Below are 16,056 nucleotides of genomic sequence, written 5' to 3' on the forward strand. Positions count from 1 at the left end.
AGTATTTCAATGATTTGGCTATATTTGGTTAGAATCCATGACGTCTTTTCAACCATTTGTGAAGTCTTCTTTGGGCCTCGGCCATGCTCATTTTCTCACATTATTGTCGTGTGTAATCCATTTTTATAAATAGTGCGATTTCATTAAACAATTATCACTAAAGATATTTTAACTCCATCGATTAAGAAAAACAAACAAAAAAACTTTATTGCCAACCTTATATATTGAACATGTTTACCATACTTCGAAACTATTCTCCCATATTCTTATTTCAACACTGTTCAACACCATGATATGCTCTATATAAAGTCCTTCCAATATGTTTATTTCCATTTCTTATGAAATAGTCACATTAAGTACGGAAAAGATGAATGATTACCAAATATACACATTTAAATATGCCTTTTGATTATTTTAAGGTGTTATTTAAAGTCTAATCTATGCCTATGTATATGCGTAAGGTTATTGTGTGTTGTTTAAGGTTAGATTATTGTTCAATATTCCCCTTTTTTCTATTCTTTGCCTTCTTCCTTTCCTACATATTTTTTATAGCCTTGATATTTGATGGTTTAAGGGTTATAATAATATAGATATTGAAACTGTGAACGGAAGTGTATCGTTACCAACATATTAATGTTACAGTTTTTTGAATTGTTAACTAGCAAGGATTCATAAAATTAATAACACTCAAACATTTAAGTTAGCCTAAGTATTGTGAACCGTTAATTTTTATTCTATAAGTTAAGTAATTCGCATAATTCTTTAATATAAAGATCATTATTAAGTATTCAAAAAACATATTCATTAAATTATTTTAAATTAACACAAACTGTCAACGACAACGTAATTAATAGTTAGGAATCAATTATAGTAAAAAATAATACATATGGTGGTAATTGTAAACGAATACAACAGTTTGTCCTCTTGTTAGAATAGATAATTGGTTATATTTAATACAACAATAATTACTTTAAATCTTTTGGCATTGAAATATAATTTTGTCATTGATTACATAAACATTTAAATTCGTAAAGTATAAAAACTGTTATACATATTGTTTACAGACTGTAAAATTATATACATATTGAAATGTATAGTATTCTTCATTTTGGAAATATTTAATTTTCAATAACAATTGTTATTTTTTGTTTTTTTAAGCTGATACGTCTGACATCGAGTTGAAAGAGATAAGGTATGCTGAATTATAATTGGACTAGGACCAACAGTACTTAAATTCGCACTTTTAAAACGTGTCAATAGTAATATTTATGAGTATCCTCCTGCTGATGCGATAAACGCGAGTTCGAATCCCGCAGGGTGTGATATATTAACAAGACACAGCTAAAACTCCCTTGAAAATGTTATTAACCCATATCGTGATAAGACTGAATTTTCACGGCACAAAGATTGTTTTGGTTGTGCGTTGTTATGGTAACCGTTTTAGATGTCCGCGAAATCGACGACTAGATGATCTTTCAACTTGGATTTTCACTATAATAAGGTTATTGCGACTGAGTTTGTATTAGATTAATTGTAGTTTTGTTCTTGTTATAAAGGAACTTTGCCCTTATTTATTTAAGCCGATAAATTTATTTCTATGTTGGTTGTCGCATGCGGTTTCTGTCCTTTGAAAATATATTGTGGAGATTATTGCTTTACAATAAAATACACAACTCATTTAGTTGTTTCACTAACGAGTTTATTAACCTAAAGGTGGTTAATAAATGTTTAATTAACATAAATATTTAAAAACTGTTCGGTTTCTTATTAGTCTAATAACATAAAAATATTATTTGACCACTTTGTCCATAATATATTTTATGTATAAAAAGTTGTTTAATATATTTCTGCTCTACCCGCATTCGCCCACCGAGAAATAATAACAAATTCGAGTGCAATTTTAAAAGTTTTTAAAATGATATGCTTTATTTTTTGACTAGATTTAAGCTCCCTAGCTAGCTCCCTTCCATTTCTAAATCTTTTCACATTTCAAAAAATATTTTGTCTATAATAAATTTAATATGACAAAAACTCTTCGTTTGGTAACTACAGTAATGGAATCCATAAGTATATTAAAGTTATTGATTAATTAAATTTGTTGAATACAGCATATATTAACAAAATGAAAACGAGTACTTAAATTCAGGCGTCAGCCAAAATTTCCTGACTAAGTTCAATGACTTATATCTACGTAGTTTTAAGACAATAAAATGAAATACGAAATTCGGTATTCCGCTTTATGTAGTGGACAATTAAAGCTGTTATAAAAGGAAGGAATATATTTTATTTTAGAAAAAAGAAATTCTTTGAAAAATTACTTTACACCACAAAATAGTGTGCTAATGAAACCTTCAGATTTTTCTTTGCATAATAAATATTAGTTTTTGCTTGAAACAAAAATTTAAAACCACTTGCAGCTGATGAAAGAAAAAGGACGTTGCCAAATTTATAAAATACTGTAAAACTTTTCTATAAAACTTTAGAAAAGGGAGAATAAATTAAGGCATCATAAAATCGAATATAGTTAATTTTAGTTCGAGGAAACAACAATAGATTGACGGAAAAATTAATACCATGTATTAAAATTAAGAATACCACTGTCATGATACATGAAAGGTATTTAATCATTCTTTGTACTCTGTTTTAAGGAACCTTTAGGTAAAATTAATTATGGAAATACTATTAAGTTTCAAAGAACATATATACTATACAAGTAAATACATCGATAAAATATATATAAAAAAAATTATAATTAAGTTAGAAGTACCTTCTTGTTTTCACTGATTGAAATAACGATAAATAATTCAAAAATAACATTCAGAAATATTTTAGAAAAAAAAAACGTGTATAACTCATATTTCCAGACATTTTTGACATGGTGGTAGTACTATTTTCACGCCACTGCACTTTCTAAAATAGATAGTGATAATAAATTAAAAAAAACAATAGGGTATTATAATAACTATTTGAGTGAGATGAAAATAGTGCTCATCTCTAAGTATGTATGTAATACTACGTTTTAAGCACCCATTTGTTTTATTTTAATATTTTTCTAGCAGTTTTTTTAATATAAAATAAAGAGAAAGTGTAAGAAAATCAGAAAATCACCAACGATCATTTATTTATATTAATTCGGTTAACCTAGCCTATAAAATTTGTGTGGTTGTCAAATGTCTGCAAAATTCTTTCAAACATAATAATTAGACGTTGCGGACGTTGTTTTAGTGTTTGTTTTGATAAATCTAAAATCGCTGCTTAATATTTGTGATTACATTGTAATGCCAAAGTCAATAAATAATCAGTGACAGAAACAGATTGCGTTTCTAATCAGTAACTTTAATGGGGGACTCCCTCTTGCCAGTAAAATGCGTGCAAGTAATGATATTGATACTATTAAATATTAAGTTGCTAGGGTTTTTATTAAAAATATTTCAGCGTGTTGCTGTACTGTACTGAATATTAGTATCGACACGTTGACTAAAATCCCTCAAAAGGCCAGAAAAAGTCGTATCAAGATCACCTTGATGTGAGCTCTATTTGGAATTAAATATATGAAACATATGAAAAAAGTGAGTAGCTAATACAATTTTTACAGCTCTTTGATTATTTCAAACTTTCACTTGGTAATTATAAATTAAATATTTGGGTTTTTTGAATTTGCTTTTTTAGAAACAAGTTTGAAAAAATTTACACTGTAAATGGCAGTGACATATGGTTACAGGGTATTACGTCTTCTCCCCTATTATAGAATTCAATTGAGGGGGGGGGGTTTAGAAAATAATTATTACAACTGATATTCTGGTCCATAGAGATATACAATGTATAACTATATGGATTTGAAGCATTAATTACATTAACACCTTCGGTTTGGATGAACTCCATCAGACGCATAGAGGTAGAAATTAACTCTTAAATGAATTATTTTAAGATTCGTGTGTATTAATGTTCATAATATGCACGAACATTTAGTTGAATGTATAAGGAGAGAATGGATACTAAGTCTTTTATAAATGAGATGATTCAGTGATTAAATTAAAATATATAGAGGAAATTGGCATTTTCTTGCTAGAAACATGTATACAGTTAGTAACAGAATAACATAAGGAGGAATATATTGAGATAAAGCTAACTTGGTAAGGGAATGGGAGATTAGAAATCAACGAAAGAATCTAGAACCCGACTTTAAAAGGTAAATATACTCTCCTATGAAAATAAAATACATTGTTTGGCATTCTTCGAGAATATATGCTTTAGATGTACCATAATTTTAAAATAAATTATATTTTTGACTAAACATCAAATAATTTAATAACTTGAGATAACGGCTATTTTGAAAGGACTACAGTAGTAATATCATAGGATTATATATTGCTTTAATTGATATATGTGATGAGTCATGGAAATCAAGTTGCAACCTTCAAATGTTCAGCACTACAAAAAGTGTTTGGAAAGACTTGATTATCGTTAAGAAAACGCAGTTACACGTGGTTTAAATTTGTTCTTTTCGAAACTGCGTTTTTCAAATAGCGTATCTGATTGGCCTGATTTTTTTAATTGTAGCCTATTGTTTATCATTTGATCTATAGAAGTTCCTACTGTTTTTGAAATTAATTAATGACAAAACTTCCATTTGTCAATCCTACTATATGTTTTTACTTATAAAATTATATAACCAAATAATTAATATAGACTATAATATATATAATCTTTATACTACAGTATTATATAATTTATAATAATCATAAATCATAAAATACATTGCACATAATCCTTAATAATTTAGGTTTTTATCATGCAATTAATATTAGACAATAAATATATCATATCATCAGTTTTTCAAATTGTCATTATTTAAAAATGATCAGTGACTTGAAAATTAAACACAGTATCTAATGTGAATATATTATAGCAAATAATATAATTATTTAATATTATCATTTATTTGTGTGACTATGGTTAAATATCAGCTAGAAATTAAATATATATTTATGATGACTAAATCAAGTATGTAAGATAAGGAATAATCGATAAGATCAATATTCAGCTTCTTAGATATTTTTATCAAGAATATGTCAAGTCATATAATGTAATGCATTACAAAATATTTTTAGCTAGTAACTAACGTTTATGTCTAGGATATTCTTGATGTTTACTTAAATAATATATATATATATATATATACATATATATATATATATATATATATATATATATATATATATATATATATATATATATATATATACTTAAATTTATATTTGAGATTAATTTCGTTTTAATCTACAATAGATTTATGCTACTATATTTAAATATTACAATTGTTGGCTACATTCATATTGACTGTATTACTGTAGATGAAAACTGTTTTTATAATATTATCAAAATGTTGTTACTGTTTTAAAAAAATATTTTAATGAAGATCTGGAAGAAGATCTGAGAATATCCTAATCAGCCAAATAAGGTCACAACTTGGAGAGTGAAACAATGTGAGATTGTTGAGACGTTTATCTGGGATGTTATTGAAGGGGATTTCCAATCATTCGGTATTCGACCATCGTTTGGTTTAGACGTGCCACCATCGACTGCCCAAGCCCCGTCTCCAGTTAACACCGCTGCCATCCGTTTTTTCTGTTTTGTATTTTCTACATTTTTATATTACTTCAATAAAAAACTGTCACATAATGTAAACACCACTGTTTCATTTCGTTTTACCTCCATTCACCGAGCCATCTAATTTACCCTAAAACTTCTTAATTTAAACTGTAGAACTTAATTAGCGTTTCAAATAGCCAATCGTAATATGAGGGGTTGAAGTTGATATATGAAGAATATGTTCTTAAATAAGCGAATACCCTTATATATATGTATTTTTATTATTCCAAAATTGCATAGAAATTATTAACATCAAATCAAATTTGGTGGGACCAGAATGACGTGGTGTACTACGAAGTGAAATCTGGTGGAACAGTTAATAGTGATCGCTACCGACAACAAATGATTAATGTGGACCATTCATTGATCGAAAAACATCCAGAATGGGCCCAAAGACGGTAAAGTGATTTTACAGGACGATAACGCGCCGTCTCGTAAAGCAAAATCGCCCAATGAAGCGTTGAGAGCACCTTAATAGGACATATTATCGCACTCACCGTACTCTCGAGGCCTTGCTTTTTTCAATTGTCAAATTTTCAATGGGATACACGCTTGTACAGCAGCACTTAAGTTAGAAAATGGCTCGATGAATGATTTTGCTCAATGGTACAAATAGTTTTTTTGGGATGGCATCCATAAATTGTCTGAAAGATGGCCAAGATGTATAGAATTAAAGGGCCAATAGTTTGAATAATATTTTTTTTCATTATCTCGAAAATTAAGTAGTTTTTTTCTGAAATAAACCGGCAATGACTTTCTTCTACACCTGGTACGTAGACATTTTGAATATGGGTCCAGTTCTAATTTCAATAGTGACGTAAAACTTTCCGCAAATTCGCTTCCAGTATAGAACAGTTACAAAGCTGAATAGTTGATAATTTATCGTTATTTATTCTAAGTAAATAAAATTTAGTGGAATATAACTGCTGTTTTGTGGAAAATAGATTGTTAGAAGAAATTATAAAATACCGCATGATCTATATGAGGAAATACGTTAAAACGATTGCATTAAGCTCAAAAGTGGTACCACTGTAAAATATAAAATATATTACAATACATTTTAAAGAAATATATATTTTGCTTATAAAATGTTGCTAAACCTCATAAAACACCCTAGAAAATTGTTAAAGATATATTTAACCTAAATTTTAAGAAATTAACTTTATAATATTTTTAAATATATTTTAAAATATGAATATCATAAACATATTTGGAGAAATAATTTTTATCAATAAAATACAAAACCAAAAAAAAAGAATGGCGAAAAGGAGGAATCAATTATTACCTCGGGAGTAGTTTCCGGTCACGTAATAAAGCTGACTTTGTAGAAGCTTAATGAACTAGAATAACTGTATGTTAGATTACCTGTAAATAGAGTCAAGCGTCACGACATTTTTTGTGTCACAAATATTTTAACGACAAAAGCTCCAAAAAATCAATCTTAAGGAGTTCATTGTTTCGTTTGACCCATAGTTTTTTGGAATCTGTATTTTTAGATTACATTTAACTAATCATAAATGGAGATACTTTTAAATTAAATAAATTTGTGTCATATTATTTTTGCCTGGATTCTTTAGAATATAAGGGTGTGGAATAATTAGTGAAGGTAAATAATAAACAATGTTTATCAAGAATGCTTTCTTGTCGCTATAAATGGATAAATTTAAATTGAATATCTAAAAGCAATTCGATATCGAGAATTTTCGTTTCACAGACTTGTATAATGCGAAAAATGAGTCATTGTCACTTGTAAATGTGTTAGCTTTACTTTAATTGAAAATCTGAGATTTAAATCTACATTCCTTGTGATCAGTATTAATACACACATTTCTCTTGTGTAAAAAATATTTTATTATTTTGGCTGTGTGTATATCTTCAGCAAGTTTTCATTGTATTCCTTAAATTTCATCCATGCCGGATCGATAGTTTTGAACCTTGAATATTTTTTGAAACTCTTTGAAAAACTTTTTGAAAAAAAACATATATTCTATATTGGTTTGAATGTAAGGGGTATAATTATTTATTATTAACCTTTATTATGACATAAAACAGTTCCCAAAGTTGAACGTTTTTTCAAGGTAAAACAAAACCAGAAAAAAGTTTTCAAGCAATAAACAAAAATGAACTTTTGTATATTAAAATACATATTTTAGAAGATGTATAACTAGGATATGTGTAGAGTTTATCACATTGCCACATAAGTGTCATAGTTCTAACCTGTTTTACATTTTTAATGAACAATATTCACAGGATCGATTATATTGTTACGGCCTTCTAATTTATATATGTCGGAGTGTCATTCTGAGAAAATGAATGGTTCTTGGCCAATATGTGTTGGGAGTTGCGAATTGATGACATCATATATTAAAGCTTGAGGAAAGATCCCGAGGCTAATTTTCTTGTTGAGATTGTTTTGCAGATATATTATATAGCTTTTTATACCTGCTCAAAAGTTTTACTGGTGGATTAGAACTCAAGCTTCTGGTACAAATGTGTTATGTCTATTAAAATAAAGCTTTTTGAAGAAATTTGGCAGCTGGAAAAAGATTTAACACCTCAATATTTCCTAGAGGAGAAATAAATGCGAAAATGTGTATCGTCGGTACCGTAAACTAACGGGGAAGTATAGGAAAGTTAAAATATCAAAGTTCTTGTAAATTTCTAGAAAATATTTTAAATTTTTACAATAGATCTTTACAATTGGTCTCTCTTGAGAGTAACTCGGGGTAAAAGTAGCATTCCTATGTGAAATTGTTGTCAGCACCAGTGTAAAAATTAATCGTGTATATTTACATTTTAACCATGGCTGACTCTGTAAAATTTGCACGCAATGAACACAGCTTGATTGTTCTTTGAAAGTCATTTATATATTTTTTCCTTATAATAGTCTTCTAAGATATGTGATAGAAATTGAAATAAATAGATTTTTATCGATCTTATTGAGTATCTAGGAATTAACTAATTCGGATTAGATTTGATTGAAACTGAATTAAATTACATCAACTGTCTTTAAATTTGGCGTTTACTCTACGAAGCATTTTTCAAAATACTCACTATTTACCACAATTGTAATGTTCTATTACAATAATTATGTTTAAAAAATGAAAACTGATCCACTAATATCCGTAACCATGTTTTTTATCTTTCATGAAACTTGAAATAAAAATTTATTTATTTTGTTTTAGTATATGAGAAGATAAGAAGGAGTATTTTACTCAATAAATATTAATCAAATTCTATGTGTTAGTTATAATACTATAGAATAATGATAGTAATTTATATTTTAATATAAAAGTTTCTCTATGTATGATTAGCACTGAATATGTTTGCACATAATTTGGATAGGGTACATTTATTATTTTAATACGATATCATAATAAGCAATAAAATTATATTTAGGGTTTACCTGTAATAACAAATAAATTTGAAGCGTTTTAATCAAAATTATTTATTCAATTTCAGTCGATATTTATATGTCAAGCACAAATGATAAACACTCACAAAAATTGCTATAGTAAAAAAGTACTAATTACATTTATTTAACGTTTTTGCGATAGAGCTATGATATAAATCTAATTTGATATAATTAACATCTTAAACTGTTAAGTAATATTAAATCAAAAGTCAGGAATGTTTAGTTAACTATTAACTCACTATGAGAAATCACTCATCAGTCATTAGAACTATACAATATCACTCCAAATATTTAATCAGTTTTGGCGTTTTTATTTTCACCATTATTCTTTGGAATCTTTCCGTATAAACGTCTTAACATTGTTTTATATTGAACTAACATTTTGTTTTTTATCTTATTCGGTACTACAAGAAGGGTGGTGATGGAATTGCCGAAGAAGAACACCAGCATCAAAGCGCATATAACTGGTGTATGCCAGGTTGCCTCCGGATGATAGGACAACTTCCAAAGGACGTAGGCATTGTACAGCTGGTAAAAGTAAGCAACAAAAAGGAAAGGCAATAAAAAGGTTAAGCCCCTCCACATCCAATAATGGAAGCCTTCTAGTGTTACATCCATGTTGTCTTTCTGTCCCAGTGCCTTGAGGCGATATAAAGCACCTTGCTGGTAGTTAAACTGGAGATATTGGATGAGACATGTGTATATGTTATATCGGAAGAATTGTCCTCTGAATTGATGCCAAACTGCATTTTCTGGCCAAACTAACAAAATTCCTGACGTTAGGGTAGATAAAATGTGATGAATCCTCCACCAGCTTTTTATCTTGGACCCATTAGTTCTCAGTATACTTTCCCTGATAGATACAGTACAATAATACCACACCAAGAAGAAGAAGTAAACCATTTCAAATATTTTATAACTTTTAAATATTATCAGGGATAATAGAACCAATCCTATCACGTGACAAATTAACTTGAACTTTTCGAAATCGTCCTTATACTTAAATTTAGCCTCCTGACTGAGGAAGGAAACATCAATATTTCCCAGAATAACCCTCAGATATTTACTGCCGCTTTTTGGAAGAGTTTCTTCTATTAGCTGTAGCTGAGCCTCTCTTTTAACTAATTCTTTTGTAATGTTTTGTATTTTTTCATCTGTTTTAAATCCCTTCAAGTTTTTCTGCGCTGTTTTTAACCGGTTCCTTTGATGTTTGATTTGTGCCAAACACACTGACTGACTTTGAAGAAACTCTTTCTGCTTGCTAATATACTGATGATGGGCTTGTTCTAACTTCTTGTATTCTTCCGTCAATTCTTTCCAATCGTTTTCTAATTCACTTGCCATAATAAACTTTGTAACTTTTCTAATTTTTGTAATTTAAAACCTGTTGATTCACACGTTACAAACTACACTGAACTGTCGATACAACACTTAACTCACTTCGTCTATAAATGTAATCGAAAGCGAATAATATTTATCTAATAACTTGTGTAAGATAAGATTTGATACGACAAAGTACGGCAAACAGGTAACTTCGGACTCGATGTCCATCTATGAGCATTAACTATCAATATATTTGGAGTTTTGACCTGGGCAAAGTTTTTCAATGACAGAGCTAGTGTGTTAATGGGATGTAAACCAATAGGTAAACTGCTCGACAGTTGAAGTGCACAATTTTTCGACAGGTTTTAAGGGAAATATTCTTATTTAAATTAATTTTATTTCTTTTATACATTTTTTAGCTACTAATAATTATTTTGTAGAATTAATATAAATATACAGGGTGTCGTAAAAAATTGCAAAAAAGTTTTATTTATCTTAAAATGAAAAGAATGTATCGTAATAAACTAATTTTTGTTCCATTTGATACATCATGTGTTCCATAAGTTTCGACTCTATGCTAATTCATTTTGTCGTGTTTTCTAGATGTTAATTAAACGTAGAGCAATTTTGAAGCTGTTGCGATAAGGAAAACCTTAATGTGATGTTTGCTTGCTCAATATTAGATAGTCAACTGTTTCTCGAGCTGTCGATCATTTCAAAGAGCTTGGCCATTGTGGTATACCTCCAGGAAGTGGATGAAATTGCACCTCTAACAATTCCTGATTAACTACAGCATGTGGTCCATTTTAAGGTCAGAGCCCGTGCTACACCCCACAAAAGTTTCGAGTCGCTGAAGCAATCGCTACGTCGATAATTAGAACGATTGTTATCAGATGCATGCCGCTTCGATCCCTACTGAGTATATTATTACTCCATGTCCATGTTATTGTTATTCATTGTTATGTTGGTAAATTTATTTGATTTAATTAAATTATGACGTAAAATGTTTCATGCAGTTTTTTTTGAATATATACCGCAAAAATACGAAGTAAACCATGAAAAGTACGTTTTAAAATAACATATATTCATTCATATTTACGAAATATTTAATCAAATATATAACATATTAGTTCAAGAGTATAAAAAGAAAAACATATGTAATTAACTCATTTACAGATTTCTCTGTTTATTCTACTAAAATTGTCTCATCATCTTATTCATGTAAAACTTACCCGTGTTTCAACATAAATAAACTTTATTATTAAAATTATTTATAATATAAGAATAAGAATTGATAATTCAAGATTTAAAATTTAAAAATATATAATATACTGTAGGGACCTTGAGGCATGTCGAATTTTACACCGTGGAATAACTGTCTACAAAATACCAACACATATAATCCCAGATATCGAACACGAGCGAGGTACCAGCAGCGGCAACCAGTACACGATAACGAATATCTATCAACCTCGAGATGTTTATCTGGGAAATTATTGAAGGGTATTCATGGGTTCAGACATGTCTCTATCGACTGCCCAAACCTCGTCTCCAGGTAACACAACTGTAATTCCATTTATCTATTTCTAATTTCACTTTTTATATAACTTCAATAAATAACATTCGCACCATGTAAACAACCACTCATTCATTTCGTCCTACCCCCATTCACCGAGCCATATAATTTACTCAAAAATATAATATGCAAACTTTTTCTTTCTGTTTCGGTAGGTTTTTTCAAAATTAGCAACTTTATTATATCTTGATTAAGCTACAATGTTTTGTTACTACAAAATATTTTTTTCACAAATCAATTAATGGTTATGCGGACTTAAGTTAATATAGAACTAAGGCCTATTATGTTAATTTATTTATTTAGACGTTATATAGATTAGATTATATTTTTTTCAACTTACCTATATGTATGGCCTTTTAAAAGGTGTAATTCCATCAAAACTTAAAATAAAGTAACTAAAACAATTATAATTTGTATAAAACAAAAAGGAATAAACAGATATATTGTAAATGAAAGGTACTCAAGCAGACAACGGTCATAAGTAATGTAACTACTCACAATGTTATTCCACTTGTCATGTAACAAGTGTTAACTAAAACCCGAAGGATCCGTCTGTCTTGGATTCCACTTTGAATATAAACTGAAGGATATAAATAAAAATATTCCTCATGAACAATAAAGTGTTCCTCACTAACGATAAAAAGGAAAACAGAAAAATAAAGTTTTTCTAACAAGTCTTCAAGGTACAACACACCGCATTGGACGATGACAACGAACAACAGCAAACTTTATTCAAACTAAACATAAAGGAAATGAAAGGGCTAAGAAGTAAAAAGGAACACTAAAATTACCTTAACAAAGATGAAGTCAACGCTATGTATTAATTCTAAAAAATGTAATAATGTTTTTTAAGATGTAATTACTTTGTCACAACTACCAACCCACACAAAGAATCGTATCTTCATTTTTGAACTAAGATGAATACAGAGAGTATAAAAGTTTATTAAATTACTTTGTACTATTGGCGTTGGTTTTTTATTTTAAACATCGCCATATCGCATCGCATGTCTAAAAGCAGGTTTATATTGTGACCAGTTTATATTTCTAATAAGGTGATAGTTGTGAATAAGATAAATGGTATATTATACAATTTACGGTTTGTTACAATAGATTAATTTGTTGAAGTTGTTGTTTATTAATATAATTTTAATGTACTATTAATCTACTGTCGTTATACTAATAGAATATTACCTCTTCAAAGTACAATTACATTAACATTGGGTTTGAAAAGTAGCTAATAATTACATTTTTTTAAAACTGCTTCTGATATAATATAGGGAGTGTATGATAAATAATGAGCGTAGACTAGAGATGGTGTTTTATTGTATTCTAAAAATGATATTTGATTAGTTCGTGGTTTATGTTGTGGTTTGAGATTGACGCAAGAAAACAGTAAGTTGATAAAACACCGTCATTTTGCTAAATACAATGGAAAAGATCTTCGTTAGCTCATGAATAAAACTACCATTAAAGTCATTTTGTTTTAATGGCGTCAAATGTTTCAAGATCTGGCGTCACTAGTTGCCTCTTCTAAACTTCTTGCTTACTCAAATTAAACTTTCACTAAGCCTCAGACCTAAACCTATCAGACCTCGATGCAATCAAAACACTCACAGTATTTAGTATATTTATTGAGTAAACACTTCTGACAACTACTTACGAAACTGTTATACATTGTTCAAAAATGTGAATGTGGAGAAAAATTAAAAAATTCGCCTTCATGAACCAATGCCTTAATAAACACTTGAAAAAACTTCGTTTTTTTCTTAAAAAAAATCTAATTTTTTCTTAAAAATTTGTAAAAAAGGAAATTCTGCTATGAATGCAAATTTACAGAATATCAATTGTATCAACTTATTGAAATGGTTCCCTGTTTTTCATATGTAGATTTACAGGAAGAACATCAGCTTTGTTCAAAGAAAATATATTTTACTCTTAAAATGTAAAGTAATACTAAGATATTTGAGATAAAACGCAAATGGGTTATATCGAGAATTTTTTTGTTGCTAATGGCAGCTTATCTGGATTGGATCTATATTTCATGTGGATTTCCATACAATAATGAAAGCAAATCATATTTTATTAGATATGAGAATTGATTATTCTATGATACTTTTTCATAGGAATATATCTAATTAAAATTATTTCTAGTTATTTATTATTTACAAAGTATTAAAATTCCAGAAAATATACTATAATATTAGCGAATATAAAGTTCAAGGTGTATGATGTTGTAACCATGCACTGGGTATAATTGTTATTTGTTCTCAAAAATAGCAAATAATATTTAAGTACAATAAACAATACAAATATTTGCGAGTGAGATTTATAGTACCCAATATTTGTCAAAATAATACACTTAATCATAATTTATTGCTAATCGTTTATCAATATTTATGACAACAAATTTATCTTAACGAGAAACAATTGTGATTGGAACAACAAAATCGGAAAATGTACGAGACGTACTTTTGACAAATCGTTTTGGTTTTCAAGAATTGTGGGTGGTATATATTTCAGGAACTATTACTAAACTTAGAGGACATATACCGTCCCACTTATGGTACAGTTGAAAAAAAATGCAAACGCAGGAAAGAAAAGAAATGAATCAATTATTTTAATTAATTATGTCATTGTTAGTTTCAAAATATTAAAATGCGACGAAATATATTTGTTATTATTATTGCATTCCTTTTTTCACACTGCCACTTATCAATTTAAAATTATTTATCCGTACAGCACAGAGAATCAAACAATTATCTCCATCCTTTCCTGCCTCAAAATTAAAACGGGAAGGAATTCGAACATCTCTGTCTGTTATCACGAATAGAAAAACAGTCGAAACGTGCATTTGACCCAACATAGTAATTACTGTTTTCAGTCGCTAATTTGTTAACTATGTTAGTTTCACCTGTTTTGCGACTATCAACTGTTTCGACTATTTTCAGTCGATAGTTCCCAGCGCTAGTTTTAAAGTATCTTTTACTGGACGAGATCCATTTTCATTTAAAAGATTATGTCAAATATAAAATATACATGTATTGGGCTGGCTAACACAGAAAAGAAACATTAAAAGCCTCGCTACAATATCAAATAGTTTGATGCGTTTTAGACCTAGAGGACCGAAGAGTTATTGTATTCTAAACTGAAATCGTGAATTGACTGAAAATGTTATTTTGAACATTACGGCTTAATTACCTGTCAGAAAGTTTTCTGCGGACTATTGTACAAATAATAGTATACCAGTTTTTTTCAATAAATAATCTTTATATATAAATAAAACTGTATGTTTATTAAAAGCTTAGATAAATGAAGAAAAAGAACATAATATATCAAATATTAGTATAAATATTATTTTTTACTGAATTATTATATTCGGAATATTGTTTTCTTTATTGTTCTATCTGAGTTGGCATAACTAAAAATAATATTATATTATAATATAATTATAATTATATAATAATGATTATATTAATAACTAATTTGGTTATTATAATATTATATTATATTTAACGACTTTTCAAGACAAATAATTTAACCGCTCACCCGTATAAGAATAATTAATTGTCTTCACAAATATATTCTTCGCTTAAAAGAGCGTAAAAATAATATTTGTAAACATAATTACGATTAAATCAAGGGACATAACTAAAGTTGTTTGTTGATCTAGTAACTAGCAGTTGAGTCGATATTAACGTGTTATTGAAGATGTTACTGATTTTGTTGGTCTTGTCAACTATCGTATATATCAAATTAGTTCATTAGTAATAGCTAATTTTTCCTTTTTTGTATCTGTAATTGTCATTATAAAATTTTCCAATCACTAAATTAGCATCTTAGAAGATTCCTTTCACCAAAATCTCATCATTTAGAGTGAAATGAATATATAAAGTCAAATTAAGGTTATTCAAGGTCAAGCTTTATTACTAATGATGAACAATTGCCTTCTAATTTCACGAGATATAATTAGGATAAAATTACCACAAAATATATGTCAGGAGCCTATGTAATAATATTATTCAACAAATTACAAAAGTTTATAATTTATAATTCGACAAGAAAAATTATCTGAGTCACATCAGTAACCAAG

General features: G+C 28.5%; 1 pseudogene; it reads right to left on the bottom strand.

Annotated features, from left to right (window-relative positions):
* Positions 1–9,170: 9,170 nt before the first annotated feature.
* LOC143191973 (transmembrane protein 120 homolog pseudogene) lies at positions 9,171–10,552 on the bottom strand (annotated as a pseudogene).
* Between the last annotated feature and the right edge of the window lie 5,504 nt (positions 10,553–16,056).

Source organism: Rhynchophorus ferrugineus, unplaced genomic scaffold (genome assembly GCF_030347505.1).
Source record: "Rhynchophorus ferrugineus isolate W39M unplaced genomic scaffold, kcgeb_rfMv2 rfM2, whole genome shotgun sequence".
Lineage (NCBI taxonomy): Eukaryota > Metazoa > Arthropoda > Insecta > Coleoptera > Curculionidae > Rhynchophorus > Rhynchophorus ferrugineus.